This window comes from Passer domesticus, unplaced genomic scaffold (genome assembly GCF_036417665.1).
Source record: "Passer domesticus isolate bPasDom1 unplaced genomic scaffold, bPasDom1.hap1 HAP1_SCAFFOLD_37, whole genome shotgun sequence".
NCBI lineage: Eukaryota > Metazoa > Chordata > Aves > Passeriformes > Passeridae > Passer > Passer domesticus.
The window spans coordinates 851,700-878,437 of record NW_026990149.1 but is presented as its reverse complement, the minus strand read 5'-3'; the positions used below and the strand labels follow the sequence as shown (position 1 = coordinate 878,437).

Sequence of the window (26,738 nt, the reverse complement as noted above, 5' to 3'; positions counted from 1 at the left end):
GGAATAATTCCAGTGAGGGACACTCCACACCATCTCTGGGCAACTCGCTACCTGCACAGGAAAAAAGTTCTTCCTCAGGTTCAGGTGCAATTTCCAGTTCAGGTTCTGCCCATTGCCTCTGCTCCTAGTGCTGGGCATCACCAAGCACAGCCTGGTTCATCCCCTAACACCCTCCCTTCAGTCCCTCTGACTGGGATGGGGAGGTGGGAGACAGGCAGCCCCAGAGAGGCGGCAGAAGCACCCACATGAGCACAGAAAGATCATCATCTGGCCTTGGTAGGGAGGCACTGGGAAAATAGACACTGTAGGAAACAGTAAGTTCCTGGAGGCTTGCAAATCTGGAACAAGAGATCCAGGGACCAGACAGTCCCTAGCTCTGCTTCCTTTTGGGACAAGCAAGGCCTGCTTCTCTACATGGGACCCTGTGTGCTGTAGTTGGTGCCCAGGCATTTAACTGGTCATGTTCCTGCCCTTGCAGCTCTGCAGCCTCCATGCAGCGAGTGCAGTTGTTTCATTTGCTGCTCGCTGCTTGCACAGAGAGAAGATGCAACACTGTGTGCTCTGCAAGGAGACAGAAAAGCAGCTGGCTGGGAATGTTCATCTGGCTAATACCAGTCCCTTTCTTCCTAGGATTCCTAACCTGGAGCCGACTCACAAGATGGGGCAGGTGACTGTGAAAGGCAGAGTCCAGGAATGGAAGAATCTCGAGGAACCATTAGTGCAGATGGAGGAAGGCCAGGGACCCAAGGAGGAGGTGCTCTGGAGACCACTACCCGAGGGACAGCATTTGTGTGAGCTGGAGCATCCAGCAGGAGCCGGCAACATCGTGCCTTCTGAGGATGATGATGATCTCCCACTCTTCACCAGAGATGTCTGAAGCTGCCCTCCCAAGCTCCAAGAACATCTTTATCTTACCTTTTAGTTAGCTAAGTTACCTAACTAATTGTTTGTTAGATTGACAAGTAGTTGATAATTGTCAGTTCATTGTTAATAAACAATTGTTAATAAATTGTTAATTGTCATCTTGTCTTGGTTTTAAAGACAGGTGTCTGCGGGACCTCTCTGGAATGGAGAATGTGACCCCCTTCTCTCCATATTATTATAATTTTGAAATTAAGGGGCTTTCAGGAAGAGATATGGGAAAAGGAGTAACAGTTCTTTGCCAGTATGTACAACAAGGCAAACAAACAACAACACCAACAGCAACAACAAACAGAACCAGGTGCCCAACCACAGCCTTCCCTTGGCTGTAGGCACTTTCCCTTTGGTGTAGTTCCTGTCACAGCCAGGCAGGGAAGGGAGGCAAATAATGAATAAAGCCATTGCTAGAGAAACTTTAATTATTATTGAGGGGCCCAGAAAGGGACCCAGCACCCGAGGTGTGGCCTCACCAGTGCCCAGCACAGCCGGACAATCACTGCCCTTGTTGGGAAGGGTGAAAGTTTGACAAGGATGTCTCACAGAAATGTATGCTTGGCAGAAAGATTTTTGAGTGTAGAATCTGAAGAAGGAATAGAAATGAAAGCAAGTTTTGATGTAGAAGAAAAGAATTGCTGAGCCAGTCTTACTGGATAGCTAAGAAGGTAAAGGATATGTTAGTTTGTTGTAGTGTGTTTTTATACCTTGTAATGGTTTTGGTTTTGTATCCCCTTATTTTTCCCAAATGGTTTCCTCCTGATCGTACCCCTTCCCTTTACCTGTGGAATCCCTCTCCTTTGTTGAGATTATCCCCAAATCCCTGTCAATCTGTCAATCAGACTCTCTGTCAATCACTCTGTCAGCATCCCATCCTTTCTATCTAGAACTTTCAGTTCAGGTCATCGAGTGATTAGTCAGAGGCCAGGGGTCAGCCCCCCAAGTGCTACCCCCATGCTATCCCAAATGTCCATTCCCCAAGTTTTCACCCCTGAAAGTTCTTTATTGGTCAGAAAACTTATCTATTTTTTGGTTCACACCTCCCTTTAAAATGTAATCTTGGCACCTCTCCCAGGTACTCTGGGCAGGGGCCCCCTGAGGTGGGGAGCTCCCAGGAGCTCCGAACAAAACCTTGGATTAACCCCTGCTAAGAGTCGGTCCTTTCATGCTCCACCCATGTCTCCAGCGTCTCTTCTGCTGCAAAGGTGACTAGCCTAGCTGCCCTCAGTACCCTCGGGGCACAGGAGAGTGTCCCCCTGCTGTCGGCCTTGTCGGGGCTGCCCGGCGCTGTCTGCCGACCCGGGGCTGGCCGGGGTTCCTGGGGGGCTCCCAGAGAGATGGAGACATTAGTTAGAGTGGGTTTTTATGGCTTAGAGCAAAGGATAAACCCACCTCAGACAAGAAGATGTTTTTACCAAGCAGAAAGATTCCACAGGCAAACACAACTGCTGATGTTGCAAGTAGAAAAAAGGTCTCAGAATTTTCTACTGCAAGGAAACTGAAAAACAATTTTGTGCTTCAATTGTAATGTACTAACTTTTAGTGATTGAAGTTTTGTTACATGAATATGATAATTATAGTAGTTATGATAAGCTATAGGTAAAAATTAAGGTATAGATTGGTTCTTCTGTGTGAGGATACTCAGCAAAGAAAATTTTATTATGCATTGTAACCAAAATTCAAGGGACTCCAGGCTTGGAGCTGGAGCTGACAGCTGTAGGCGCAGGCTCTGTCACCCACAACCCTGGCCTGCTGAAACATCTTGGATACAATAAACTGCATTTTGAAGAGCCGCCTGGAGTCCCGCATCTCTCATTCAGGCTCTTGCTGCCCTGGTCCTCAGGGCTACACTATTGCTGATACAGGCCCAAAGCTATTGGCCTTCTTGCCCACCTGGGCACCCACCTGGGCACCCACCTGGGCTCAGGTTCTGTTGTCATTCAGCTTCCCAACCACTTTCCACAGCTGGGAGCTGCAGAGGGTTAGTGTGGCCAAAGTGTACGACCTGGCCCTTGGTCCTGTTTAACCTCATGCCAGTGGTCTCAGCCCATGGATCCAGCCTGTCCAGGACCCTCTGCAGCCTTCCTGTCCTCCAGCAGATCCGCTGAAAAATATTATTGTAAGCACTGATTGGCGAGGGGCAGCATGGCCATGGCCAGCAGTCCCAATGCCCAGGGGGTCGGGGGAGATGGGATCTTTGTTTTCCAGCCAGGCTCCCAGCCAAGAGCAGCCAAAGCCGAGGTAGAAGACAGATGTTGTGCGGCAGCCAGGAATTCAGGTCAAAGCTTCATTTTCTCCAGAAAAACAAAACAAAACAAAACAAAACAAAACAAAAACCAAAAAAAAAAGCCTTTAAAGTGTAAGGGGAAATTCTTGTTCCAGCCCCATCCTTGGCCAGAGAATGTATGTGCAATATTGTCCAGGAATTGAATGTATTGAAAGTAAGGAATCCAGATATGACATGTTATCCAAGAATCGCATGTAGTGACTTGTTATCTAGGAATCACATGCTGGGAAGCCAGACACAGCCTGTTAGACAGTGATTGTATGCAAGGAACCCAGATGTGGCACATCAGATGGGGTTGGATGCAAGGAATCCAGATGTGCTGCGTTATCCCAGAGCAGCAGGGGGGTGAGAAACAGACAAACACACAGAGGCTGCACCTTCTTGGGGAGTGCTTGACCTCTGACCCAGCTTGGCATCATCCAAAGAAGGACACTGAGGTGCTGGAGCAAGTCCAGAGAAGAGAAAGCAAGTTGATTAAAGGTCTAGAGAATAAGTCTGATGAGAAATGGCTGAGAGAAGCAGGGCAGCTGGGGAGGGCTCAGTCTTGAGCAAAGGAGGCCCAGGGGGAACGTTGTCACTCTCTGCACCACCCTGACAGGAGGCTGTAGTGAGATGGGGATTGGGCTCTCCGCACAGACAACCAGTGACAGGACAAGAGGACACAGGCTTAAGCTGCACCAGGGAGGTTAAGTTGGACATCAGGAGGAATTTCTTCACAGAAAGGATTCTTAAACATTGGAAGGCACTGCCCAGGGAGGTGGTGGAGCCGCCATCTCGGATGGTGTTCAAGGACCAGCTGGACATGACACTTGGTGCTCTGCTCTGGTTGACAAGGTGGTGTTTGGGCCACAGCTTGATGGAATGATCTCAGAGATCTCTTACAACCCAGTTGGTTCTGTGATTCTCTGACATTAACACCTGATAAAGACAGGGAATCCTTTCAAATTAAGTATGATAAACGATAACATTTTGTAAAAGGGTTTCACAGGAGCTCACATATTGCCCTGATCAATCTACATGATAGACATAATTCCCTAGAATTGTTAACTGTTCTCTGGTCTTTTTATCCACATAGCACACCGTATTCAAGAGTCTTAGAGCTCTAATGAATCTCTAAATCATATTGGGGGTGGAATCAAATAACAATTTAATTGCTAATAACAAGAATCCTGTTAAATTATTTGAGCAGGAAGAGCAACTCCACCTGCCTTTGAAAATTTGTAATAAAGTTAATGGTACAAATTCTTCAGCAGCAATTGTTTGGATCATCTCTGGATATAACATACAGGTGATTTCACCATGATTTTCTTGAATGGTTCCTAAATTGCACTGTGTTTTCTTAATAATCGTGCGTGTTTTCCTTCATTTTCTAGCCTGTGTAAGCAAGGACAAAATACATAAGATACAAATTCATGAAGAAGTCAGGAGTTTCTGGATTGTTCATGCATAATCTGAGACCAAAGCCTCATGTCAGTCATACAGTGCAGTGTCCAGCTCAGCAAAAAGATTTTCAGCTTAGAAAAGCACAGTTTTTTAAATCAAATATGCTACCCTTATGTATTTAGTGTCTTTTTCTATGATGCCTGCCTTTGACTTGCTCTTGCATGGCTTACATGCAAGACACTCAAAAGACACTCCAGAAGAACTCGGTCAGCTGACTCCAGCCTGAAGCAGGTTCAAACCAGTGCTCTGGCCAGAATCTGCTTTTTGGTTTGGTTTGCATGGTGACATTCTGACATGTTAAAGTTGAAAGTGAAGTCTTGACTTGAATTAGTCTAATAAAACATTGTCTATCTGGAATAGAAAAGACCATAATGCCAATCTTTATCAAAGCCTTAGAAATTGACTTGGGAAGAAGAAATTAAAAATCCTTTTATGTATGTAATTGGAAGAGAATTTTGTGTTCTAGCAGCTTCTCATGATTGATCCTAATGGTGAAAAATTTATTGAGATGAGAAGAGAGGAGCAAGAAATGTGCCTGCCTGTATGTTTCCTCTTGCTGTCTAACAGAAGCTGCATCACTGGAAAATGTGATCTAATGAGAATGTTCATTTTTTCAAGAGGAGACTAAACTGCTTTATAGAGTTCTGGATTGAGACAAATGACTTTTAAAGCCCAGAAATTAAATTTTGAAATGTGTCAACTTAGATCCTAGCTTTGTTTTCAGCTGCTGCTGATGCAGGTTTTCTCTTTTGGTGTCTAACTGACATACTGTATGAACACTTAATAAATAAGTTTTACATAAGATGGTGGAAAAAGATGATCTATTGCCACACTTTCTTTGCCTGCATCACAGCCTGTGTATTATTACCTCTAAGGATCTGTGGTGAATCAAGTTATCCTGATAGGTGTATTTTTACTAGGCTTTTACTCTAGAGAGTTGCCAGAATGTGGTTTGTATCTGATATTGATGAATAGCTGAATTAGGAAGATGGAACTAAGCTGTTCTTGAGAATCAGCTCCTGGGATTCTATCAAGCTGCTATGGAAAAATAGCATGTGAAGTTATATATTAGCAGCTTAGTATTTATAGAAAAATAAGAAGTGGTGAAAAAGAAAGCCAGTATCTGGCAATTGAAAGAATTCTTGAAGTGGCAGAATTGCTGCAGAAGATCTTTACTATTAGGATACACAAGACAGATGATGGACTTTGGCCCATTTTTAGCATAAGAGATTTGATAACAGGACACCTTGGCAAGAACAAACAGCTTTGAAGATTGCAAGAAGATTAAAACAGATGGGTGTCACAGACATATGTTCTGGAAAAATCCCTTTGCCCAGGATTCTTCTCCTGGGAAGCTGAGAAGCCTCAGAGGAAAACAGTATTATCTCATTTGCTTCTCCTCTGTTTTGCTGCTTTGGAATGTGGTTGGAGATTGTTTATCCAACAGGTGATTGTTTCATTGGTTTCATGTGAATTGTTTTGACTCAATAGCCAATCAGGGTCAAGCTGTGTCCAGGCTCTGGAGAGAGTAATGACTTTTCATTATTCTCTTTTAGCCTTCTGTCTGCATCCTTTCTGTATTCTTTGGTATAGTTCAGTATAGCATTCTTTAATATAATGCAGTATCATAAAATAATAAATTAGCCTTCTGAGTACATGGAGTCAGAATCATCATTCCTTTCTTTGTCTGAGAACCCTGCAAATACAACAGATGGGTTTACCAGAAAAGAGAAAATTGCATCAGACTCCTGCAAGCAAGAGATATTTAAAATATATAAATTTGTTTATGTGATGATTAGCCAAATCATTGCAGTAAAACATTACTAGTCTTCCTAGAATAAGCATATAAGTGTCCTAGGGTGATGTTATGATGCTTTTATCCCCAGTTGTGTGTTCTGTTGATGCTGGATATTATATTCTGTGCCTTCAAGCCTGACTCTGAGAGCAAAGGCAGGGAGAAGAAGCAGCATGGAGTTTGTTATCAGCCTGCTCTCACTCCTGCACTGTGGTGTCTGGGCACGGACGGGACAGAACATGGTGCTCTGTTGTTTTTTAGTTAGTTTTTCTAGCTGAGGCAGAGAAGTTTTCCCTGCACTGGTTTTCGTTCCCTTTTTTTGGAACTATTCAAACCTGCTCCAGACTGGGACCTGGGGGAACAGCGAGAGCTCGCACTTTGTAGCCTGCCAGGGCCTACTCTGGGCAGCAGCCTTTCCCAGTGCCAGAGGGACTGATAACAGAGCGACCAGCCACCAGAGAGACTTTCTGAATTTGTCATCTCTTCAGAGCGACAAATGAGTTTTGTCCTGTGGTATTGTTCGTTTTTTGTGCTGGGGAGCCCTTTGCCTGTTAAATAAACAGGTTTTTCCACTTCTCTCCGAGGAAATTCTTCCCAAAAGAGTTGGGGAGAGGGGCCATGTGAGTTTGCTTTCTGGGGGGGCCCTTTTGGAGGATTTCTTCCAAATTTGCCCTAAACCAGGACAGAGTCTTACCAGTTCCTCATCCTTCAAAGGACAAAAACCTGATGAGTTGTGGTTCCCACTCCAGTGGCTGCTCTTGGACCTCCCTCCATAGCCAGAGCACAGCTTCCTTTTCCCAGAAAGTCCCTGGCACTGGAGGGATGAAGGAAACAGGACAGGCTGCGGGGATCAGGGGCAGGGCAGAGCCAGGGAGAAGAATGACTTTTGCATTGGATGGAGCTGTGATTTCCCTTGGCTTTGTTGGCTGACAATAAATGAACATCCCCCTGTGTCTCGGGCAGCTCCTTCTCCAAGGAAAGCAGGTGGGAATTGGAGCCAAGGAGCTGAAACCTGCAGGTGCAGCCTGGGCTGGAGGGAGCTCAGATTTGCACGAGGCTGCTCTGAGTGCCAGGGCTTGGATGGGGGAAATGGTGGGGTGGGGGTAGGGACAGAGTCTGATTGATTGTCAGCCATGAAGGGTCTTGATTTTCAAATCTATTCAAACTGCATGAGGAGGTACTTGGATTCAGTGTCAATTGGAAATTGCACATATCCATGTGTTAACAGGAAGAAAAACCAATACAGGACCTAAAAATCTTTTCTCATGGTGTTTTTAAATATGATATATTCAGTTTGAATACACTTCAAGCCTCTGGAGCAGTAAAATTCAGCAGGAGCCTCTGCAAGTTGCTGAGGATGTCAGCAGCCCCCACTGAGGCCATCCCTGCCCAGAGAGCGTGGGGGAATGGGCAGACAAGGAGAGCATCCCTGGGGCTGGGCCAGCAGAACTCAGAGGCACCAGTGGCTCCAGCTGGGAAATGGAGTGTGGAATGTGGCTGGGAAAGCCCTGCCTGGGCTGTGCCAAGCAGGACAGACAAGCCCAGACACTCATCCCTCCAAAAATCAATTAAATGTCTCAATAAGACATTAAAAAGTAATTAGAATTGTTTCTGTACTTTGAGTTGGATGCACTGGAGAAATACCAACAAAAGATATTCAATTCACAAAAAACACTTCTCAGTGCATTAACTTGGCCCATTGATTCCATGAGGCCCTACAGTGTCACAATGGTCCCTTGGTCTCACAGGGCCCCACAGTGTCAGAATGGCCCCTTGGTCTCACAGGGCCCCACAGTGTCACCATGGTCCCTTGGTCTCACAGGGCCCCACAGTGTCAGAATGGCCCCTTGGTCTCACAGGGCCCCACAGTGTCACCATGGTCCCTTGCTTCCATGGGCCCTGTGCTGCTGCATTCCCCCCTCCCCTTCTCAGGCCGCCCTGCCAGCTCAGAAATGCTCCTTGGGCCTCGGCCTTGGCCAACAGCCCCTGGGCTCAGCTCCTCTGCAGCTCAGCACAAACACTGTCTGCTCCAGGCACTGCTGTGCCCAACCAGCTCCTGGTTTCTGGAGGAGCAGCCCTGGGAACTGGTTTTGTTCCCTCAGTGGCACAACATCCCTGTTCTCACAGTGCCAAAGAAAGCTGTTGATGCCAAGTGTGGCCAGGATGAACCATTGCTGTGACTGCAGCCCCTCTCTTGGGGCCCTACAAACAGCGCTGCAAAAGGAGCCCCTTGGAGCTCTCCTGGGCCAGCGACTCCCTCTGAGTGGGGCCTCTCCCAGCCGGGAACTCTCCCGTTTGCTGCACTCGGGGGTCCTGAACAGCGAGGGAGCCTGGGCTGATCCCCCCACTCCTCCAGGCTCAACCCTTCACCCGCTGGGGAGATGCCAAAGCATCCACAGGGAGCATTTCCTGCCCTCAGGGGAATTTCTCACAGGTGCCTTGCACTGCCTCTTTGTGTCTGTGTGCACACAGGAGTGCCTGTGCTGGGGAAATGTGGCAGAAATGCTGCTCTTGGGGGGTTGGAGTGCCTTGGATAGCTGAGTCAGTCAGGCCTGTAAGTGAGGTTAAGTCATGAGGAATAACCCAAGTTAAATGCTGCTAGGAGTTCTTCTTATGCTAAGTTCTTATGCTTAATATAAGTAATAAGCTGAGTTAAATACTGTTGAGTGTTATTCTTCTGTTAAATTGCTAAGTCAAGTTAGGTTAAATACTATTAAGCTCTGTTCTTTTCCTATATTGTAAAGTTGAAGGGATCAGTAGGTTAAGATATAAGTTAAGTCTTTTTAAGTTTGAGCTCTGTAAGCTTTTGGGTTGTATTCCTTTTATCCTTGCCCTCACAAGGCAAGGATATCCTTGTCCTTGTATCACATACAGGAACAGTTCTCAGTTCACTTCTGGTTTGATTGCCTGGATTTTGTTTGGTTTTTTAGTTGCTTTGTTTCCTTGTTGTGCCTGAAGTGTCCAGTCAGGAGCAGAGTGACTCTTGCCAAGGAACTTTGTGGTGATGTTGCTTAATATTAAATCTGGCTTTTGCTGATCCCTTGCTGGGGATTTTCTCAGCACTCTCAAGCCCTCATTCAGAACAGAGTGAAGGAGCCCTGGCCCAGGCTCTGGCCCCGGGGGACACAGGGACACTGTTGGGGGTCCCTGTCCCCCTGTCCCACCCCCACAGCCCCAGCCCCCCGTCCCCGTGTCAGGCTCTGGGGTCGATCTCGTGGAACATCCTCTGGGGGAGGCTGCGGCGCCGGGGGCGGGGGGACCCGGGGGGACAGGGGACCCCACTGTGCACGAGCAGTGTTGGACTGCTCTGGGGGAACTGTGAGGGGGGGCTGGGGCAGAGTGACCTCCCCAGTGACCTCACACAGCCCCTGTGATGTCACACACCCCATTTGTGATGTCCCAGCCCACATTATGATGTCACGTTTAATGTTATGATATTGCACAACCTACCCTGGCATGTCACACAGCCATTCTGTGATGTCACATCCCCTCTGTGATGTCACACAGTTACCCTGTGTGATGGGAATATGACCTTTTTGTTCACTGAAAACAGGAGAAAACATAAGGTTGTGATGGGAATGTGACCTTGTTGTTCACTAAAAGCAGGAGGAAATATAATGTAAATAAGTAACCGCCAACTGCCATGCGATAATATATGAGACAAAACATTGCTGAGCTAATCAAGATACAAGTTATTCCCAGCCCAGGTTCCCAGAGGGGGGGCGCCGAGGAAAAGTACCAGAAGCCCTATTCAACGACCACCAGGAGGCAGAAGGAGACCCTCTAACAACCTGGTGGACATGCGCGGAGGAGCACCGGAAAGGCGACGGGGCCGGGAGCGCGGGAGGGTACAAAAAGGAGAACGGAACAGTTTTCGGCGCGGTAGTTGGCAGAGCAAGGACTCCCCCACCGCCCAGCGCTGCGATTTTGCTTTCTCTTTTCTGTATTATTAAATTGGCTATATAATTGACCCGACTGGCCCATTGTGCTCATTTATAACAACTTGGTGCCGTGACTCGATCGGTGGCCGTCGGAAGGGTCTCTCAATACCGGAGGGGGCGCCCCTCCGATTCGGAGGCCCCGGGACCTGAGGGACCCGCTCCCGGCCCCGACCGACGAACCCCGAAAAGAGGAAAGGAGAAAGCAAAGGGAGGTTGCGGGCCCAAGGAGACCCCTTAAAAGATTTGTGCACAAAGTCCGGACGAAGACGCGGGACGCGTAAGTATTACGGGATCCGTCCGGGCGGGGTTGGGATCCCGGAGTATGGCGAGTGTGTGGTGCGTGAGAGGAGAGCTGGCAGCCAGACTTTCCAAGTGAGTGCGGACCCCCAGTAGTGCGTTTCCCACAGACCCGCGAGGGCTTGGGCCACGAACCCGGGGAAGCGAAAGTTGACTCTGTGAAAGAAGGCACTCCGGAAGAATGGGACAGGGGAAGAGTAAGCCCCCTGTCGAGGTGAAACTCCCTCCAATACCTAGGGAAAGCCCTTTAGGATTTATGATAGAAAACTGGCGACATTTTCCAGGCACACGGGACAAGGATAAGGCTAAAATGATTCACTATTGCATGGAAGTATGGGGAGGAAAAGAAATCTCCAAGAGGGTGTTCTGGCCTGTATTTGGCTCTTCAGAAGATTGGGTAAGGCAAACCTTAAATATCTGGGTAAATAGTAGAGAACCCCCCTGTGCTCAGGAGGAGAGTGATTATGCTAAAGTTTGGGTAGAGAGACCCGAGGTATTTCTCTTCAAACTCTCTGAAACACCGAAAGGGAATAAGAGCAAGAAAAAGGGGAATAAACCAGAAGACACTTTGGTGCCACCCCCTCCTTATGTACTCCCACCCCAAGCACAGGAAGCGGAGGCTCCTCCGAATGCACCAGCAGGAACAGACTCGGATTCGGACGGGCCCGAATATACAGGGCCAATGACTTGAAGCCGAACCAAGAAAGGCTTATACCCCTTAAGGGAAATGCCCATGGGGGGACCCCAGGCCGGTATAGGGTTTGTGTCGGTGCCCCTAAGCTCAGGAGATGTTAGGGAATTTAAGAAAGAAATGGGACACCTCTTGGAGGACCCGCTTGGAGTGGCCGAGCGGGTAGATCAATTTTTAGGACCTAATATGTACCCCTGGGAGGAGTTACAATCCATACTGAATATCCTGTTCACGGCAGAGGGAAAAAATATGATTAGAAGAGAGGGAATGCGCATCTGGAATGCGCAGCACGCGCAGGGGCCGGCAGCAGATATAAAATGGCCGTTACAAAATCCTAATTGGGATCATCAGGACCCGGCCCATAGAGTGCATATGCAAGACCTCAGAACAATAATTGTGCAGGGAATCAGGGAGTCTGTCCCAAGGGGACAGAATATTAATAAAGCCTTTAACGAAAGACAAAAAAAGGATGAGACCCCCACTGAATGGCTAGAAAGATTAAGGAAGAATTTTCAGTTGTATTCAGGAATGGATCCAGATGGACAGATGGGACAGGCAGTGCTAAAGGTACACTTCGTTTCCAAATCCTGGGAGGACATCAGGAGGAAAATACAGAAATTAGAGGATTGGCAAGATAGAGGGTTAGACGAGTTGCTAAGAGAAGCTCAGAGAGTGTATGTGAGGAGAGAGGAAGAGCGAGATAAGAAACAAGCCCGACTAATGATGGCGGCAGTACGTGAAAGCCAGGGAACGGATAGGAGACCCGAACAGGACAGAAGGGAATTGAGGCGAAGTGGGCAGAGAAGCCCACGGGATAAACAGGAACTGAAGGTGTGCTTTTACTGCGGACGGAGAGGACACTTTAAGAGGGAATGTCGGATGCGGATTCGGGACGAGAAGGAGTTTAAGGAGGACTAGGGGGGTCAGGGGCTCTATCTCTTGGGGACCCAGAAACATCAAAGGGAGCCCTTGGTAAAATTGAAGGTAGGTCCCCAGGGCCAGGATGTTACCTTCCTGGTTGATACTGGAGCTGAGAGGTCCACACTCCAGTCATTACCTAAAGGGTGTAAGTTATCTAGGGAAACCGTTACAGTAGTGGGAGCAAAAGGGGAACCGTTCGAAGTTAAAGTTATAAAAGAGGTAGTAGTAGAATCGGACTCCAAGATGGGTATTGGGAATTTTTTATTAGTACCAGAATCAGATTATAACTTATTGGGTAGAGATATGATTGTAGAATTAGGTATTCAAATCAAGGTGGTAGAACAGGAGATTCAGATTAAGTTGTGTCCCCTAAGATTAGAAGATGAGAGAAAAATCAACCCTGAAGTATGGTATAATCCGGATAGTGCCGGCAGATTAGAAATTACCCCCTTCAAGGTAACCATTAGAAATCCGGAGATTCCGGTAAGAATAAAACAATACCCGATGTCTTTGGAAGGGAGCAAAGGGTTGAAACCGGAAATTGATAGACTAATCAAACAAGGATTATTGGAACCCTGTATGTCCCCTTATAATACCCCAATTTTACCAGTAAAGAAATCAAACGGGTCTTATCGTTTAGTACATGACCTGAGAGAAATAAACAAGAGGACAATAGCTAGGTTCCCCGTGGTGGCTAACCCTTACACATTATTGAGCAAACTAAGCCCGGATAACCACTAGTACAGTGTAATCGACCTGAAGGATGCCTTTTGGGCTTGCCCCCTAGATGAAGCAAGCAGGGATTATTTCGCCTTCGAATGGGAGGACCCAGAGACAGGGAGAAAACAACAGCTTAGATGGACGGTGTTACCCCAGGGCTTTACAGAATCCCCTAATTTATTTGGACAAGCTTTGGAACAAATCTTGGAGGATTACCAAACCGAACCAGGGATAACCCTGATACAATATGTAGACGATCTATTGTTAGCAGGGAAAGATGAGGAGGGAGTACGAAGAGAAAGTATAAAACTTTTGAATTTCCTGGGGCTTAAAGGACTAAAGGTTTCGAAGGCTAAGCTGCAGTTTGTAGAGGAAGAGGTAAAGTACTTAGGACACTATCTCAGACGAGGTGAGAAAAGAATAGATCCGGAAAGGGTGCAGGCTATTCTATCATTGCCAACCCCCAGGAACAAGAGACAAATCAGACAAATCTTAGGTTTAACAGGATACTGTAGACAGTGGATAGAGAATTACAGTAGTAAGGCCAGGTTTTTATACCAAAAATTGACTCAGGATGGGTGGATGAAATGGACTCAGGAGGATACAGAAAACTTGAGAGAATTAAAGGAGAGCTTGGTACATGCTCCAGTTCTAAGTCTCCCTGACTTAAAAAGACCCTTTTATTTATTCGTCAATATTGAAGGGGGAATTGCCTTTGGAGTACTAACCCAAGAATGGGCAGACAAAAGAAAACCGGTAGCGTACTTATCGAAACTTTTGGACCCCGTGAGCAGGGGATGGCCTACGTGTTTACAAATGTTAGCCGGGTGTGCCTTATTAGTTGAGGAAGCTAGGAAAATTACCTTTAACAGTAGTCTTAAGGTTTTCTCCCCCCATAATATCAGGAGCGTAATGCAGCAAAAAGCAGATAAATGGATATCAGATGCTAGGCTCCTGAAATATGAGGGGATTTTACTAGAAGCACCAAATTTTACCCTAGAAACAACTGCTATTCAAAATCCGGCTACCTTTTTGTTCGGGAATGTAGAAGAAGCACCTTTAATACATGATTGCTTAATAACTATTGAAGAACAAACCAAGATTAGGCCTGACCTGGAAGAAGAAGAGCTAGACGAGGGAGAAAAGTTGTTCATAGATGGGTCCTCCCGGGTGGTAGATGGGAAACGTCAATCAGGATACGCTATTATTGGGGGCACAGACTTACAAGTAGTGGAATCAGGGGCTTTAGATAAATCTTGGTCAGCACAAGCCTGTGAACTATACGCTATTCTGAGAGCTTTGAAGCTCCTAAAAGGGAAAGAGGGAACGATATATACCGATTCTAGATATGGGTTCGGGGTAGTACATACCTTTGGAAAATTATGGGAAGAAAGGGGATTAGTAAACTCACAAGGGAAGGGATTAGTTCATCAACAATTGAAAACTGAAGTACTGCAAGCCTTGAGGGGACCAAAAAGAATAGCAGTGGTACATTTGAAAGGCCACCAAGTAGGAACAGACCTCAAGACGAGGGGTAATAATGCAGCAGATCAAGAGGCTAAACGAGCAGCGGCTAGAGAAATGCTCTTGAGAGAAAAACCAAGGGAGCAGGATAGTCAGGAAGATCCAGCATTGGTCTTCACTCCCGAAGAGGAGGACAAATTGAAGAAAATGGGATTGTCTAAACTTAATGGGGAATGGGTAACTCGGGATAAGCGGAAAATATTGCCAAAAGCCGTGGCCCAAAGAGTCTTATATAAACCACACCAAGGTACACATTGGGGAGCACAAGGGTTAGCAGATCACTTTGCAACCCAATATATGACTATAGGGCTACATGATATCGCCAAATACATTACCAAGAGTTGCCCAACATGCTTACGGGTTAATCGAAATAACCTGAGGAAGTTGCCCCCAGGGGGTCGACCGTTGGCAAAAAGACCATTTTCACATATACAAATTGACTTTACTGAACTTCCAAAGGTAGGGCGGACACGATATCTCTTGGTAATGGTGGACCACCTTACCCATTATGTAGAAGCATTCCCAACTACCAGAGAAACCGCCCATACTGTAGTAAGAATCCTATTAGAGGAAATAGTGCCAAGATATGGAGTACCTGAAACCATAGATTCAGACAAAGGGCCGCATTTCACTTCAAAGGTAACCCAGGATCTAGCCGACTCCCTAGGAATAAGGTGGGAGCAACATACCCCTTATCATCCCCAGAGTTCGGGAAGGGTGGAAAGAATGAACGGGGAAATAAAAAAACAGCTAACCAAGTTAGTATTAGAAACTAAGTTGTCCTGGGTAAAGTGTATACCCCTGGCATTACTAAACATTAGGACACAACCCCGGGCGGACACAGGGTTATCCCCTTTTGAGATGCTATATGGAATGCCCTACCACTTAGAAAAAGTACAGATAAACCCCAATATCAGTAATAAGAGTCTGAACAGTTATTTGGTTACCTTGGAAAAATACAGAAAGAAACTGTGGGAAAAGGGAATGTGGGTTCAACGACCTCCTTTGAATCTTGTGTTACACCAGGTTCAGCCAGGAGACTGGGTGTTAATCAAGAGTTGGAAGGAAAATCCTTTAACCCCAAGGTGGGAAGGCCCATATCTTACCCTGCTCACCACAGACACTGCTGTGAGAACTGCCGAAAAAGGGTGGACTCACGCCAGTCGAATAAAAGGACCAGTGAACCCCTCCGACTTTCCTGAGCATTCACAAAGCTGTCAGTGGAGAATAAAAGGACCCCCAGACGGCCTAAGACTGACATTCACCAAAGCACCAGAAATGGGCCGTCATCCCGATGACTGAGCAGTGGGAAAGGCTAGGACCAGCGGACCAAAGGAGGGTCCAACAAAAGCTGTCATTAACTTTACAGCCGTATCTACTAAGTTTAGCACGCTTCAACTCAGCAGCTCGAGAAGCCTTAACGAATCCTCCAGACAATTGGATCTGGTGGATTGAGACTTTTGGACCCCAAGAGGAACCCTCGTTCCGACCTCTTAAACGCAGTCCCTGCTGTTGCTGTGGAAAAGAACTTTGTGAGGCATGGGTAGCCTTTAAATGCGGTGGTTGTAATAAGGTTTATTGGAAAGAACAAAGGGTAATATATCACTTGTGGTGTGAGAGGTGTGCAGGCGAAGACATTAGGAGGGGAGATTGGGCTCTAGTATTAGAGAAAGAGAACGGAATACCTTATACTCAATTTCGGAGTGTGTATGAGACCCCAGAACAGCTCTTGTTAGCATGGGCAAGGTGGCAAATTAAATGTTGGTCGAAAAAGTGCCGACAGATCGCCAATTCCCGTATTCTAACTGCAAGGTGCCGACATACGGTACCACACTTAAAGACCTCGATAGTGGGACCCCTAGGAAAAGACACAGACCCAGACACAGCTTTGAATAATTTGATTGCTAAATTTGAACGTCTACATATCAAGAAAAGCCGGGCCAATCCATCCCTGTCATAAACTTTGTAAAAGGTTGTGGTGAGTCCACTGCCAGAGAGGGAGGGCTCCCAGAAAATACGTACCAACCTCGTTGGGAGGGATTACTAGGGAAAGGACTCTAGAGTGTCCTAACCAGTCTCTTGGTCCTTACAAGGGTAAGACTCGCAAGCAGAATAACAGCTATAGGTGCGACTCCCTATTAACCCTCTTAAGAGGCGAAGGAGGTGCAAACCCCATCCCTCAGAAGATCCTTGCCGCCGAGAAGATAACAACCCTCGTAACTAGTCGCAAACTAGTTGACGAGCGAGGCGGAGGGATACTCAGCGGAAGGATGGAATTTCACAAAATGGGAGCACCAATAGAGCTTACAGGCAGGGATCAAAAGGACCAAGGGACTCAAGTTGAAGAAAGGGTGAAACTGGACAGGCTGATTATTCGCACCCATACTGGCAGTGGATGTTACTCAACTTTAATGCGAATATTGATGATATGGTTATTGATTAGGGAAACATTAGGGGACAGCGTAAGCCATGAACCCTTCAAATGGTCACTTATTAGGTGGGAAGATCAACGAGTCATAACAACAACTACAACTTCAGGGGTCCCCTCCTTTAGATGTCAGCTATGCGATATTATCCAGGCTAAACCCTGTTTAAATAGGATAGGGTTTTATATGTGCCCAGCGTCAAATCCAGGGAAACCATACTGCAACTATCCTGGACACTTTTATTGTGGATATTGGGGATGTGAAACGATAGCTCATGGCTTTACCCCAGGAGGAGGGAGGGACTCATATATAAGAGTCGGATGGTACCCATGGGGCTGTACCCCTCCCCGATTTGATTTTGCCGGTGGAGTGACAACGGGGGGGAACTGCCAGTCCATTCAGATAAACGTGACCAATGACAAAATTAACGATCCAGTCTGGGTCACAGGAAAAACCTGGGGGGCAAGATTATGGGAACCAGGAAAGGATCGGGGAGGGCATTTTCTAATAAGAAAAGAGCCAGTCCCTCATGATCCGGAACCTGTGGGACCGAACCCCGTACTTACTGAAGAAGGGAGAAAGGGAGAAAGGGGCAATTATTCATTAGTAGAAAATCACACAAGGAAGCCGACTCAGTCGGGAGAATGGCCACTAACAGCTCCACCTGCTCGGGAGTATAGTATGCTGTGGAAAGTGATGCAAGCTACATTCAGAGTTCTCAATACTACGAACCCAAATTTAACCAATGAGTGCTGGTTGTGCTATACTGTTAACCCGCCTTTTTATGAAGCTTTAGGAACTACAGCAAAACCTAGGAGGATTAACGGAACCAATCCACGGGAGTGCCTTTGGAAGAGAGGCCAGGACAGAACCCCAGGGATATCAATAGTTCAGGTAACAGGGAAAGGGAGGTGCGTAGGAAAAATTCCATCAGACAAAAAACATCTGTGTGAAATAGATATGACAACCGTTAAGTCTGAAAAACCGGCTAAGTGGCTTCTCCCTGCAGTAAATGCCAAATGGGTATGCAATACACTGGGAGTCACTCCATGTATATCTATACCTCATTTCAATGAGTCATCCGAATATTGCATACAGGTTGTGATAGTTCCCCGAATTATATACCATCCAAAGGAATACATATATGAACACCAGATCACTCCTGAACATCATTTAGTGAAACGAGAACCCTTTACGGCCACAGCTCTTACAGTAGCCGTCCTATTGGGCTTAGGAGGAGCAGGAGTAGGAACAGGGGCAACTGCCCTAATAAACCAGCAACGGGGTATGAAAGACTTGAGAGCCTCAGTAGATGAAGATCTAAGTAGAATCGAAAAGGCAATAGATGGACTAGTCAAATCAGTAAGATCTTTATCGGAAGTAGTACTCCAGAACAGACGGGGATTGGATATACTGTTTCTACAACAAGGAGGGTTGTGCGTAGCATTACGAGAGGAATGTTGCACATATGCAGACCACACTGGAATAGTGATAGATACCATGGCCGAGCTCAGAAAACAATTGGAAAAGCGAAAAAGGGAAAGGGAAGCACAACAAAACTGGTACGAATCATGGTTCAACCGCTCCCCTTGGCTTACCACACTCCTGTCCACTATAGCGGGACCTCTCATATTGTTCATCCTAACAATCACTTTCGAGCCTTGCATATTTAATAGATTGATTAATGTGGTAAAGGGGAGATTGGAAGCCGCCCACCTCATGCTCATTAAGGCAAGGTATGAACCTCTAAGCGATGGGAACACAGAGGACTACTTAGAGCTCAGCAGAAAGGAGCTTGCCAGATTCAGTGAACAAAAATAGTGACATAGAAAAAAGGGGGGTTTGTGATGGGAATATGACCTTTTTGTTCACTGAAAACAGGAGAAAACATAAGGTTGTGATGGGAATGTGACCTTGTTGTTCACTAAAAGCAGGAGGAAATATAATGTAAATAAGTAACCGCCAACTGCCATGCGATAATATATGAGACAAAACATTGCTGAGCTAATCAAGATACAAGTTATTCCCAGCCCAGGTTCCCAGAGGGGGGGCGCCGAGGAAAAGTACCAGAAGCCCTATTCAACGACCACCAGGAGGCAGAAGGAGACCCTCTAACAACCTGGTGGACATGCGCGGAGGAGCACCGGAAAGGCGACGGGGCCGGGAGCGCGGGAGGGTACAAAAAGGAGAACGGAACAGTTTTCGGCGCGGTAGTTGGCGGAGCAAGGACTCCCCCACCGCCCAGCGCTGCGATTTTGCTTTCTCTTTTCTGTATTATTAAATTGGCTATATAATTGACCCGACTGGCCCATTGTGCTCATTTATAACACCCTGTGATGGCCGATTCCATTTTATGATGTTCAGTCTATGATGTCACAGAGCCTACTCTATGATGTCACAGGCAACTCAGTGATGACACACACAACTGCTCTGTGATGTCACAAAGCCCTTTCATGATATCACAGGGCCAGTGCTGGGATATAAGTTTCTGATATCATAAAGCTGCTCTGTGATGTCACGGAAGATTTGGTGATGTCACAAAGTTACCATGTGATGTCACAGTCTGTTCTGTGATGTCACACCTGGCTCTATGATGTTGCGTCATCACCCGGTGCTGTCACAACCCACTCTCTGATGTCAGAGGGCCACCCTCCATGATGGCAGACTCTGCTCCATGGCCTCCCATCCCACTCTGTGACATAACAGACAGTTCTGTGATGTCACAACACCGTCAGTGATGTCACAACATCCTCAGTGATGTCACAAAACCCTGGTGGGTTTTGTGGATTTTGGGGGTTTTATTGGTGCTTTGGGGGGGATTGTTCTGGGGATGTTTGGTTTATTGAAAATTTTGGGGGTTTTTTTGTATTTGGGAGGTTTTACTGGGATTTTGTTGGGGGTTTTTTGGGATTCTCAGAAATTCTGGGAGTTTCATTGGGATTTTTAGGAGATTTTCAGGCATTTATTGGAATTGTGGGGCCATTTAGTGGGATTAATTGGGGATTTGGGTTTTTTGGCAATTTGTGTTTTTGGGGAATTTTCGTGGGATTTGCAGGGTTTTTTGGGTTTTTTTGGGTGTTGTCATGATTTCTTTGGCTGTTGGGGGGAGATTTTATGGGATTTTTATTATTTAGGGGACATTTTTGGGGGATTTGCGGGGTTTCATCGGGATTTTGGGGGTTCATGAGATTTCAAAAGATTTTGTGGGCTTTTATTGGGATTCTAGGGTGTTCTGATGGGATTTTGTGAGATTTATTTCAGATTTCATGAGTTTTATTGGGACTTTTGGGGCTTTTAAGGAGATTTTGATGCCTCTCAGCCCTTCTGCAAACCCTGGGACAACCCCAAAGGCTCCAGACCCCCAAATCCCCCCCAAATTCCACTAAAAAATCCCAAATTCCTCAAGAAATTACAATAAGATCCTCCAAAACCCCAGAGAATCCCACAAAATCCCAGTGAAACCCACCAAAACTCAAAAACCTCCCCAAAATTTCACTGAAGCCCCTCAAAAACCAACCTCCCCAACCCCAATAAAATCACCCAAAATCCAAAACTCCCCAAATCCACAAAACCCCCAAAATCCCATAACTCCCCAAAACCCAATAATTCTCTCCAAAACCCCAATAATACCCCCTAAACTTCCATCAAAATCCTCCAAAGCCCTAAAAAAAACCCAAGAAAATCCCCAAAATCCTCCCAAAATTGCCTCCAAACTGCCCCAAAATGCCTCAAACCCCAAAATTCCCCCAAATATCCCCCCGGAACTCCCCAGACTCTCTGGGGCCGTCCTGGATCAGGGGCACTGGCCGGTGGAACAGGAGCCACCTCAGGGGCCCTCGGAGCTCTGTGGGGAGGGGGCACCATGGGAGACCCCCAGAAACGGGAGGGGGGGGCCTGGGAACCCCCAGGATCCTCAAATCTCCTCCGGGAACCCCAAATCCCCCTGAAAAGCCCCCAAGGTTGGCCCAGGACCACCCTGGAACCCCAAAGTCCCCCCAGGACCCCCCTCGAGACCCCTCTCAGGACCCCTCCCCACCCCCAGATCCCCCCAGGGTGCCCCAGGACCCCTCCCCAGACCCTCCCTGACACCTCACGATCCCCCAGCCAAGACCCCTCCCCAGACGCCGCCCACACCCCGGAACCCTCCCCAAAGCCCGCCCAGACCCCCCGGACCCTCCCCAGACCCCCCCGATCCCCTCTCAGCCGCTCCCGGCCCTGTCCCGGCCGCCTCAGCAGCTCCCGGAGCGCTCCGGCCGCTCCCAGCGCCGCCCCCGCTCTCTGCAGCGCCCGGCACCGCCACCGCCGCTGCGGCTCGCCTCTGATTGGCTGCAGCGCCGCGGGGAGGCGGGCGCTGCTGAGGGGAGCCGCGCCCTCATTGGCCGGTTCGGGGCGGGGCGCGCCGCTATTGGCTGGGGAGCCCGTGCACGCGGCGGAGGCGGGAGATTCAGAGGCGCGCGCGGTTGAGGAGGGCGCTGAGGGGAAACTGGGGGGGTTTGGGGCGGTCTGAGGAGAAATCGGGGATTTTGGGGAGATTGACGGGAAATAGGGGGGTGTGCGGTGTGTTTGGGGATAATGAGGGGGTCTGAGGGGGCTTTGGTGGGTCTGAGGGGGCTTTAGGGATCTTTGGGGGCAGCTTGAGAGGGTCTGGAGCGTTCTCAGGTGGGTTTAGGGGGATCTGAGGGGAATTGGGAGGGTCTGAGGGGATTTTGGGGGATTGTGGGAGGAGCTGGGGGGATCTGGGGGGTTCTGAGGTGCATCTGGGGGGCTTTAGCGGAGTGTGAGGGGATTTCCCAGGGTTTGGGGGGGATTGAGGGGGATTTGGGGCAGTCTGATGGATTTGAGGGGGTCTCAGGTGGGTCTGGGGTCAATTTTGTGGGGAACTGGGGGGTCTGAGGGTCCCGGGAAGGTTTTGGGGGTCCAGGGTGATCCAGGGCCAACCTTGGGGGGGGTTGGGGCTCCCCGAGGGGTCCCGGGGGAGATTTGGGGGTCCCGGGGGGTCCCAGGCCCCCCCTGAACCGGGGTCTGGGGGTTTCGGGGCGAGGGGGCACAACAGGGGTTCCACCCTCCCCCTCCCGTTTTTGGGGATCTCCCATGGTGCCCCCTCCCCACAGAGCTCCGAGGGGCCCTGAGGTGGCTCCTGTTCCACCGGCCGGTGCCCCTGATCCAGGACGGCCCCAGAGAGTCTGGGGGTTCTGGGGGGCATTTTTGGGATTTTGGGGCAATTTTGATGAATTTTAGCAGGGTTTTGGGGGATTATCTTGGGGCTTCTCTAGGGCTTTACTGGGTATTTGATGGAAGTTCAGGGGGAATTATAGAGGTCTTGGAGAGAAACCAAAGCAAAACCAAAACCTTGTGTTTTGGGGGGTTATGGGATTTTGGGGGTTTTGTGGATTTGGGGAGTTTTGGATGTTGGGGGATTTTATTGGGCTTGGGGGGGTTGGTTTTTCAGGGGGTTTAGTGAAATTTTGGCGGTTTTTTTTTAGTTTTGGTGGGTTTCACTGGGATTTTGTGGGATCCTCTGGGGTTTTGGAGGATCCTATTATAATTTCTTGAGGAATTTGGGATTTTTAGTGGAATTTGTGGGGGATTTGGGGGTCTGGGGCCTTTGGGGTTGTCCCAGGGTTTGCAGAAGGGCTGAGAGGCATAAAAATCTCCTTAAAAGCCCCAAAAGTCCCAATAAAACTCAAGAAATCTGAAATAAATCTCACAAAATCCCATTAGAACACCCTAGAATCCCAATAAAAGCCCACAAAGTCTTTTGAAATCCCAATAACGCCCAAAATCCCGATGAAACCCTGCTAACCTCCCCAAAAATGTCCCAAAAACCATAAAAATCCCACAAAATCTCACCCGAAGACCCAAAGAAATCATGACAACAACCAAAAAACCCGAAAAAGCCTACCAAAACTCTCAAAAAAAACCTCAAATCCCCAATGAATCCCACTAAAACCCCCACAATTCCAATAAATGCCTAAAAATCTCCTAGAAATCCCAATAAAACTCCCAGAATTTATGAGAATCCCAAAAAACCCCCAACAAAATCCCAGTAAAACCTCCCAAAATACAAAAAAACTAAAAAAAAAATTCAATAAAGCCCCAAACATCCCCAGAAAAACACCCCCCCCAAAGTGCCAATAAAACCCCCAAAATCCAAAGCCCCCCCAAAATCCACAAAACCCCCCAACATTTCCCAGCATGTCTGCAGTCATTTCCATGCGCCGCCAGTGGCCCCAGGAAGGTGTCAGTTCTCCCAGTGTGATCCCCCAGTCATGCCCAGAATATCCCAGCTGCCTCCAGCATGCATCCAGTCCTGCCCAGTTCCTCCAGTTTGCTTGCAGCATGATCCCAGTTTCTCTCAGGTGCTCCCAGTAGGCCAAAGTGTGATCCCAGTCACTCCCTTTCAACCCCAATATGATCCCAGTAAGCTCCAGCTGGATCCCAGTCACATGCCAGCCCTCCCAGTGTGCTCCCAGTATAATCCCAGTTGCTCCCAGTCAGGCCCAGTATGGGGGATGATGTGCAGGGTGTGTTCCCAGTCGCTCTCAGATTCTCCCAGTATTAGTCCAGTCCCTCCCAGTATGATCCAGAGATGAGCCCAGTGTGCTCCCAGTCCCTGCCAGTATGAACCAGTTGTGCTCCACATGGTTCCAGTGGCTCTCTTTCATCCTCCCTTTTGTTCCAGTCACTCCCAGTATCTCCCAGTGTATGCCAGGTCCCTCCAGCAGGTTCCCAGTCCCTCCCATTATTCCCCAGTATGATCCCATTTGCTGCCAAGCACTCCCAGTCAGCCTCAGTGCAGTGGCACTCACTGCCAGGATGATCCCAGTCACCTCCAGCTTGACCCCAGTTGATCCCAGTAGAAGCCCAGTTGTTTCCAATCCCTCCCAGCACACAGCCAGCCACTCCCAGTTGCTCCTGTCATGATCCCAGTTGCTCCCAGCTGCTCCCAGTCACCCTCAGCATAATGCCAGTCACTCCCAGTAGATCCCATTTGCCCCTAACATGGTCTCAATTGTCTCTGCAGGCTCCTGCTCACCCCCAGTATGATCCCAGAATGATATCAGTACAAAGCCAGTACAGTCCAAGTGTGATTCCAGTATGATCCCAGAACAAACCCAGTAGAGTCCCAGTCACTCCCAGTATGATGCCAGCAGAGCCCAGTCCCTGGCAGTGCTGCCAGCGCTGGGATCCCGCAGCCCTCTGTGCGTTCCCCCCTCCCGGCTGTGCCGAGAGGAGCCCCAAGGGCTGGCAGTGCCCAGGCAGGCTCCCCAGCAGGGCCCAGTTTGGATGTGGGGCCCCCAGTTGTCGCAGTTTGCCTCTCCTTTTGCCCGGGCCGGCTTCCCCCCTTCTCCGCAGCGGCCGGGAGCAGCCGAGAGCCCCGCGCCGCCCGTGCCGAGCTGTGCCGGCTCCAGCCCCGCTCCTGCCGCGGGCTGCGAGGGCTCCGGGAACGGGGCAGCGAGGGGGTCGCTGCTGCTGCGGGAGGAGGAGGAGGGAGGGAAGGGGAGGGATGAAGGAGGAGGAGGAGGCGGGATTAGGGAGGAGGAGGGTGAGGGGGGGAGATGGAAGAGGAGGGGGAAGGCGAAGAGAGAGCAGCCACAGAAGGAGAAGGAGGTGTGGTTAGGGAGGAGAAGGATTAGGAGGAGGCGGGGGATGGAATAGGAGAAGGGGCAGGAAGAGGAAGAGGAGGGACAGAGGCGGATCAAGGCTGAGCAGCAGGAAGCACGCGGTCGAGCCCTCCGTGCATTCGCAGCCCCCACCTGTGGGATCATCGCCCCCATGGCGCAGGTGAGCGGGGAGGGGGAGCTCGGGCCAAATATCCCGGGGGGTCCCTGGGTTGGGTTTTTTGGGGGGATGTTTGGAGAATGAAGAAGTGCAAGGCTGAGCGGAAAAGGCCCCTCGGGGGGACATCGGGGGGTGGCGGTGGCGGCTGGCGGCAGAGGCAGCCTGGAGGAGCAGAGCCCTGTGTCCCCCAGGAGCCCAAAGTGGGGAGCCCAGAGAGGGGGGAGCGCCGCCATTGGCGGGAGCCTGCAGAGGCTGGAGAGGGGCAGGGGGGACTCCTTGGAGCCCCTGCAGCCCGGAGCAGAGCATGAGGGGAGAAGGGAGCCCAAAAAGCCCCGGCAGCCCTGAATGGGGAGCGAAGAGGGGGCAGGTTTTGGGATTGCTGGGACTGCCAGCAGGCTGGGGAGGGCGGGCACCGAGGAGAAGGGGGACCCCCAATGCAAGCGTGACCCCAGCAGCTGGGACAGGGGGAACTCCCGAAGAGCAGAGGGGAGGGAGCAGGGGTGGGGAACTCCTGGGGAGGGTTTTTCCGGGCTGACTCGTGGTGTTTGGGAGGTTTTTCTGGAGCCTAGGTCGCTGGTGACCTGTAGAGATGGACTTGGGCAGAAAGACCTTCAAACTCAACATGCTCATCCCTTGTTTTCCCCAAACCAGGATTTCCCATTGTCACTTCTTGTGAGGTAGTGAGGAAGAGGAAGATGTCCCTGGACATGGAGTCAGGTGAGGAGGAAGTCAGTGCCCCTTTGCCTCTCTCTCCTGCTGCATCTCCCAGCCCAGCACAGCAGAACCTCGTGGCAGAGGCCGTTTTGAGCAGCTCCACGGTGCAGGAACCCAACGGGGAGGAAAAGCCCCGGAGATGCCGCACGAGGAGGGGCTGCAAACGCAGATGGTGGGGATCTGAGGGGGAAAGAGCCAGCATGGGCCGGGAAGGCGGCCGGAGCTGGAGCCAGAGGTCGGAGCTGGTGGTCCATGAGGAGGTTCCTGATGGAGAGAAGCCCCACAAGTGCGAGGAGTGTGGGAAGAGCTTCAGGCACAGCTCCAACCTGATGAGGCACCAGAGGACCCACACTGGGGAGTGGCCCTACAAGTGTGATCAGTGCAGGAAGAGGTTTCAGACCAGCTCTGATCTCCTCATGCACCGGCGCACGCACACAGAGGAGAGGCCCTTCCGCTGCCCCGACTGCGGGCAGGGCTTCAGGCGGAACTCCCATCTTGTCAGACACCGGCTCATCCACACTGGGGAGAGGCCCCATGAGTGTGAGGAATGTGGGAAGAGCTTCAGGCAGAGCTCCACCCTGATCCAGCACCAGAGGACCCACACTGGGGAACGGCCCTACGAGTGTGGGGAGTGTGGGAAGAGATTCAGCCAGAGCTCCAGTCTGTTCTGCCACCAGAGAATCCACATTGGGGAGAGGCCCTACGAGTGTGGGGAGTGTGGGAAAAGCTTCAGCCAGCATTCCAGCCTGATTGTCCACCAAAAGATCTACTCTGGGTAGAGGCCCTACGAGTGTTCCAAGTGTGGGAAGGGGTTTCGGACCCACTCCCATCTCCTCCTGCACTATTGGAGTCACACAGAGGAGAGGCCCTTCTGCTGCCCCGACTGCGGGAAGGGATTCAGGCAGAACTGCCACCTTGTCAGGCACCGGCGCATCCACAGCGGGGAGAGGCCCTACGAATGTCCCGCGTGTGGGAAGAGCTTCTCCTGCAGCTCTCACTTGACCCAACACCAACGGAGGCACCGGTGAGGGAAGCCCTGCGAGTGCCCCGAGTGCGGGAAGAGCTTCGTGCGCTGCTCCAGCTCCATCCCCCACTGCAGGAGCCACGCTGGGCACAGCCCTGGTAACCCACATTCCCTGTGATCCATGCTGGGAACACACCTGGCTGCTTGTCCTTTTGGTTTGGCCTTGATTTTCTTCTGATTCATCTTTATCCCTTAAAAACAGCCCAAATTGTGTTAAATGAATGACATTGATCAGCGATCTCTAAAGTCTCACCATTT

At 49.4% G+C, this 26,738-nt stretch overlaps 1 pseudogene; it reads left to right on the top strand.

Moving 5' to 3' along the window:
* LOC135292512 (zinc finger protein 420-like) overlaps positions 1-26,484 on the top strand; it is an 89,967-nt pseudogene extending 63,483 nt beyond the window's left edge.
* The last annotated feature ends 254 nt before the right edge of the window (positions 26,485-26,738 follow it).